The following is a 7,410-nucleotide window of genomic DNA, read 5'->3' on the forward strand; positions in this document are numbered from 1 at the left end:
AGTTAAATTTTCCTGGCAGATGTGGAGTCTAAGGCCAGGCCGTGTACTATCATTACATCGTTTGTTCTTTCGTGTACACAAACGAAATTGCACGCCTTTACCACTTTTATAGGAGGGGTGGAGTCACACTTTGAGCATTTGCGTGCTTTTAAGGGAGGTCACCCTCCAGTGAGCGAAGTTAAAGGCACTCATTGTCCCTGTATCTGGCGTCTTTGGATACCCGAAATAGAGTCACATCCACACAGCTGTGTCCTTATGACCTGGTGCTACTGGGAAAGGGGAAATTTGAAACCGACATAATTTAATCCAGGCATTTTTAGATTGTTGTGATCATGGATTGATTTTAAAGTAAAAGGTTAGTGCAAGGGCCTGGCTCCATGGCTCACGCCTGTAATCCCAACACTTTGGGAGGCCGAGGCGGGTGGATCGCTTGAGGCCAGAAGTTCGAGACCAGCCTGCCCAACATGGCAAGCTGGTAAGACCTCATCACTACTGAAAAAAAAAAAAAAATACTAAATACAAAAATTAGCTGGGCGTGGTGACAGGCGCCTGTAATCCTAGCTACTCTGGAGGCTTAGGCGGCGGAATCTCTTGAACCCAGGAGGCAGAGGTTTCAGTGAGCTGAGATAGCGCCACTGCACTCCAGCCTGGGCAACGAAACAAGACTCCATCTCAAAAAAAAAAAAAAAGGGCAAGGCTGAATTCTGAAGGATTAAACTTGTATGTACGACAAATCACAATACTCATAATACTTATTTATTTGAGACGGTGTCTCGCTCTTGTCGCCCAGGCTGGAGTGCACTGGCATAATCTCGGCTCACGGCAACCTCCACCTCCCAGGTTCAAGCAATTCTCCTGCCTCAGTCTCCCGAGTAGCTGGGACTACAGGCACACGCTGCCACGCCGGGCTAATTTTTTGTATTTTAGTAGAGACGGGGTTTCACCTTGTTGCCCAGGCTGGTCACGAACTCGTGAACTCAGGCAATCTGCCCGCCTCAGCCTCTCAAAGTGCTAGGATTACAGGCATGAGCCACCATACCCGGCCCATGATACTCATATTTTTAAAGAGTTTTATGGAGGTATATTTGACATACAATAAACTGCTCATAAAGTATACAATATATTTGACATATGTGAGACCATTACCACAATGAAGATAATGAACATACCCATGACCCTCAAGTTTCTTAGTGCTTCTTTCTACTCCCTCCCTCCTCCACGGCCTCATTTCCCTGGGTAATCACAGATCTGCTTTCTGTCACTATAAATGAGTTTGCATTTTCTGGACTGCTACATAAATAGAATTATACAGTATGTACTATTTTTTGTGTTGCTTATTTCATGCAGCACAGTTCTTTTGAGATTCATCCATGTTGTTGCATGTCTCAGTATTTCACTCTTTATTGCTAGGTGGGTTAAAACTATAATTGGTTTATCTATTCACTTATTGGTGAACATTCTGGTTGTTGCCAGTTGTCGGTGTGAAAATAAATAAAATTTAAAAGATGGTGGAACCAAAAAAAGCCACTGTAAGCCTTGAGAGAGATGTGACTAATCTCAGTCACATATGATTACAACTTCTGTTCTCAGATTATATATTAACTCATTTTCTTACTTTTCTTGTTCTATATGACTAGAAAAAAATGATGCCAATGACAGAAACCTCCTGCCTTAATGACCCTTGTTACAGATTAATTTCCCCTTTATTGTCCTGCTTTGCTGAGACCAGATAACAGAAAACCCGAGCGTTACACCCTCTGTAAAAAAATGTTAAATGCACCTTTCCCAGACAGAAACACTGCGTATAACCAACCAAATTGCTCTTTGTGCCAATCTTGTATGAAAAGTATTGCAATCCTGCTAAAAAACTACTCTCTCTGCCTGTATGAATGAAATCTTCAGTTTCTTACTTCAGAACGCTGACTCGATTCCTTTGGCATCAGTGTTTCTGGGTGATGCATTCTCACTCTTTGTACTTGAATAAACCCTCTTTAAGTTAGATTCTGACCCTTTGGTTATTTTAGGTTGACACTGACTGATAGATACAAAGCTACAATGAACAGTGAAGTATAACAGAAAGACTGGTATAGAAGTCTTTCTGAGAACATATGCTTCCATTTTTATTAAGTACATGTCTAGGAGAAGAATTACTAGAGCATATGGTATATATTTAACTTTTTAAGAAATAAAAGTTAAATTTATTTCTTTTATATTTAACTTTTTAAGAAATAAAAGTTAAATTTATTTTTTTATATTTAACTTTTTAAGAAATTGCCAAATGAATCTCCAAAGTAGCTATACAATTTTATTATGTTTTCCTTTTTATTGTATTTATTTTTTTGAGATGGAGTCTCAGTCTGTTGTCCAGACTGGAGTGCAGTGGCACAATCTCGGCTCACTGCAGCCTCTGCCTCCTGGGTTCCAGCGATTCTCCCACAGGATTTCGCCATGTTGGCCAGGCTGGCCTCAAACTCCTGACCTCAGGTGATCCACCCACTTCAGCCTCCCAAAGTGTTGGGATTATAGGCGTAAGCCACCACATCCAGCTTTTTTTTTTTTTTTTTTTTTTCCTGAGATGGAGTCTCACTCTGTCACCCAGGATAAAGTGCAGTGGCGTGATGTTGACTCACTGCAACCTCTGCCTCCCAAGTTCAAGCGATTCTCCTGCCTCAGCCTCCTGAATAGCTGGAATTAAAGGCTGGCACCACCACACCTGGCTAATTTTTGTATTTTTTTTAGTAGAGATGGGGTTTCACCACGTTGGCCAGGGTGGTCTTGGAACTCCTGACCTCATGTGAACCACCCACCTTAGCTTCTGAAAGAGCTGGGATTACAGGTGTGAGCCACCACACCCGGCTGAGCTGTACAATTTTACATTCCCATCAGTAGCATATGAGACATAAAAGACATAAGACATCCCCATCCAGTTCCTTCACATTCTCACCAACATCTGCTCTGGTCAGTCTTTTTTATTTTAGCATTCTAATATGTTGGTAATGGTTTCTCATTTTGGTTTTAATTTACATTTCCTCATGACTAATGACTCAGATATTTTCATGAGAAAAAAAAAACATACAAAACCTGGACACATACCCCACACCATATTAAAAATTTTAAATGGATCACAGACGTTCATGTGCTTATACAGTCATATGCTGCATAACAACATTTCAGTCAATGGACCACATACATAACCCACTAGCCCCATAAAATTACAATGAAGCTGAAAAAATCCTATAGCCTAATGACATCATAACTGTCAAACACGTGTTTGTGGTGACGCTGGTGTAAATACACTTACTGTGCTGCCAGTCATCTAAAAATATACCACATACAATCATGTATACTACATAATACTTGATAATCAATTTTGTTACTAGTATATTTACTATACTTTTGTGGTTATTTTATAGTGTACTCCTTTTATTCATTAAAAAAAAAAAAAAGTTAACTCTAAAACATCCTCGGCCAGATCCTTCAGAAGGTACTCCAGAAAGCACTGTTATCATGGGAGATGATGACTCCTTGTGGGTTACTGCCCTTGAAGACTTTCCAGTGGGACAAGATGTAGAGGTGGAGACAGTGATGTTGATGATCCTGACCCTGTGTGGGCCTAGGCTAATGTGTTTCTGTCTTAGTTTTTAACAAACTTTTTAAAAGTAAAAAAATTAAAAAGAAAAAAGGCTTATAAAATAAAGACATAATAAATTTTTTACAGCTGTATAGTGTGTTCAAGTTTTAAGCTAAGTGTCATTACAAAAAAGTCAAAAAGATTAAAAAATTAAAAAGTCTATAAAATTACAGAAAGCTAAGGTTAATATATTATTGAAGAAAGACAAATACTTTTTAATTAAACTTAGTGTAGCCTAGGTATACAGTGTTGAGAAAGTCTACAGTACTGTAATGTCCTTGCCCTTCATGTTCACTCAGCACTCACTGACACCTAGAGCAACTTGCAGTCCTGCAAGCTCCACTCATGGTAAGTGACTGCTACAATTTTTTTTTAATACTGTTTGTTTTTGTTGTTGTTTTGAGACAGAGTCTTGCTCTGTCACTCAGGCTGGAGTGCAGTGGCTCAATCTTGGCTCACTGAAACTTCCACCTGCCAGGTTCAAGCAATTCTCCTGCCTCAGCCTCCCAAAGAGCTGGGACTACAGGCACCTGCCACCACACCTGGCTAAGTTTTCTTTGTATTTTAGTAGAGATGAGGTTTTGCCATGTTGCCCAGTGTGGTCTCGAACTCCTGAGCTCAGGAGATCCACATGCCTCAGCCTCCCAAAGTGCTGAGATTATAGGCGTCAGCCACCATCCCCAGCCTAATACTGTATTTTTTCTGTACCTTTTCTATGTTTAGATACCTACTTACCATTGAGTTACAATTGCCTACAGTATTCACTATGGTAACATGCTGAACAGGTTTGTAGCCTAGGAACAACAGGCCATACAATATAGCCTAGGTATACAGTAGGCTGTACCATCTAGGTTTGTGTAAGTACACTCTATAATGTTTTCACAACGACAAAATCACCTAGTGACATTTCTCAGAATACATCCCTGTTGTTAAATGACAAATGACCATATTTTCTTGTGCTTCTACTTTCTTCGATGATGTATCTGTTCAAATCTTTTGCCCATTTTTAAAATTGAGTTGTTTTCTTATGGGTTTTGAGTGTTCTATGTTCTGGACACAAATCCTTTATCAGACATGATTTGGAAATATTTTCTCCCACTTTACTGCTTTTCATTAATAGCTCTTGGAGAGAAGTTTTTAATTTTAATAAAGTACAATTTATTAACTTTCCCTTTTGTATTATATTTCAAAAATATAACCCAGGGTCATAAATATTATCTTCTATATTTTCTTTTTTTTTTTCACAGTACAATAGGATCTATTTAATAGTTCACATAATTTAAGATTTACATATACAGGAGCACATGAACCAATATTAGTTTGCTAGAACAGAGATTTAAGAGATCTTCTATATTTTCTTCTAGAAGTTTTACAGCTTTGGGTTTTACATTTAAAATGATCCATTTTGGCTTTTTATATGGTGTGAGATATAGGTGAGGCAGGAGGCGGGACTTGACTCCTAAGGTGGAGCTTGGCACAGGACCAGATTGAGGACTAGCTAAAACAGGGAAGAGGTGGAAGCGCTTCTCCATAAAACACACCACCTAGTGTACCATGTCAATTTAGCTTTGCCATGGCAACACCCAAGACGCTACCACCCAAAAGTTACCTCCCTTTTTCTAGAAATTTCTGCATAATCAGCCCCTTTATTTGCATATAATTAGAAGTGGGTATAAATATGACTGCAGAACTGCCTCTGAGCTGCTACTCTGATGAGCACACGCCTACAGGAAATCCTTGCTCTGCAGGAAGAGTCTTAGAGCTGTAACACTGCTGCCTCAATAAAGCTGTTTTCTTCTACCACCAGCTCACTCTTGAATTATTTATTTCCTGGGCGAAGCCAAGAACGCTCCTGCGCTAAGAGCTTGCCTGCTTTGCATCATAGGTATAACTTGATTTGTTTTGTTTTTGCATATAGATATCTGAACTGCCTTTGAAGCTTAGTTGAAAATCAACTTCATCACTTGTCCATGTACGTATGCATCTATTTCTGGACTCTGTTCTGTTGCACTGACATATTTCTCTCTCTTGATGTCAATACTAGCCATGAATTATGCAGACTGATTTTCAAATGTTAACCCAATTTTGTATTACTCAGATAAACTCTACTTGGTCAATTTTGTTTTATATATATTATTTATTTATTTATTTATCTGAGACAGGGTCTCATTCTGTTGCCCAGGCTGGAGTGTAATGGCATGATCTCGGCTCACTGCAACTTCCACCTCCTGGGTTCAAGTGATTCTCTCATCCCAGCCTCCTGAGTAGGTGGGACTACAGGCATGTGCCACCACGTCTGGCTAATTTTTGTATTTTTTAGTAGTCAGGGTTTCACCATGTTGCCGAGGCTGGTCTCAAACTCCTGGCCGTGGGTGATCCACCAGCCTTGCCCTCACAAAGTCCTGGGGTTACAGGCATGAGTCACTGTGACCGAATGACCCTGTCTTGATTACTGTAGCCTTATAATAAATCTTAAGTCAGGCAGTATTAGCTCTCCCAACTTTGGTTATTCTACATCTTTGCATTTCCATATAAATTTTAGAATTGTTGCCGGGCGCGGTGGCTCACGCCTGTAATCCCAGCACTTTGGGAGGCCGAGGCGGGTGGATCACGAGGTCAAGAGATCGAGACCATCCTGGTCAACACGGTGAAACCCCGTCTCTACTAAAAACTACAAAAAATTGGCTGGGCATGGTGGCGTGTGCCTGTAATCCCAGCTTCTCAGGAGGCTGAGGAAGGAGAATTGCCTGAACCCAGGAGGCGGAGGTTGCGGTGAGCCGAGATCGCGCCATTGCACTCCAGCCTGGGTAACAAGAGCGAAACTCCGTCTTAAAAAAAAAAAAAAAAGAATTGTTTTGTCAATTTCTACCCAAAAATGCTTACCTAGATTTTGGTTAGCATTATATTGAATCTTTAGACATCATCACAATACTAGTCTTCTGATCCATGAATACAATATATCCATGTACTTATTTACTTCTTACCTAATTTCTATCAGCAATGCTTTATATGTTTTATACAGGTCTTGCTTTTTTTTTTTTTTTCTTTTGAGATGGAGTCTCACTTGTGACCCTGGCTGGAGTGCAATGGCTCGATCTCAGCTCACTGCAACCTCTGCCTCCTGAGTTCAAGCGATTCTCCTGCCTCAGCCTCCCTTGTAGCTGGGACTACAGGTGCATGCCACCACACCTGGCTAATTTTTTTTTTTTTTTAAGTAGAGACGGGGTTTCACTGTGTTAGCCAGGATGGTCTTGATATCCTGACCTCCTGATCCACCCAACTCGGCCTCCCAAAGTGCTGGGATTACAGGCGTGAGCCACCACGCCCGGCTAGGTCTTGCATATCTTTTGTCAGCTCTATCCTTAAATATTTATATTTTTTATGCTATTGTGAATAGTATTTTTTCTAATTGTTTGCTGTTAGTACATAAACTGCAATTGCTCTTCCTTGGTATTTTATCTTGCAACATTGTGAAGCTCACTTATTAGTTGTACTAGGTTTTTTGTAGGTTCCATAGGATTTTCTACATAAACCAGCAGCTGAGCAATGAATAAGGACAGTAAGGCATTTTTAAAATAGATGTCATTTGAAAGTTCCCAATCCTGTTCCTAGATTGCTGAAAGTTTTTATTACAAATGAATGCTGGATTTTGTCAAATCCTTAAACCGCATCTGTGGAGATAATCACACTTAAAAAAAAATATCAATGTCATGAATTATACAGACTGATTTTCAAATGTTAAACCAATTTTGTATTACTCAGATAAACTCTATTGGTCA

This window comes from Sapajus apella, unplaced genomic scaffold (assembly GCF_009761245.1).
Source record: "Sapajus apella isolate SASKATOON/1434 unplaced genomic scaffold, GSC_monkey_1.0 scaffold2, whole genome shotgun sequence".
Lineage (NCBI taxonomy): Eukaryota > Metazoa > Chordata > Mammalia > Primates > Cebidae > Sapajus > Sapajus apella.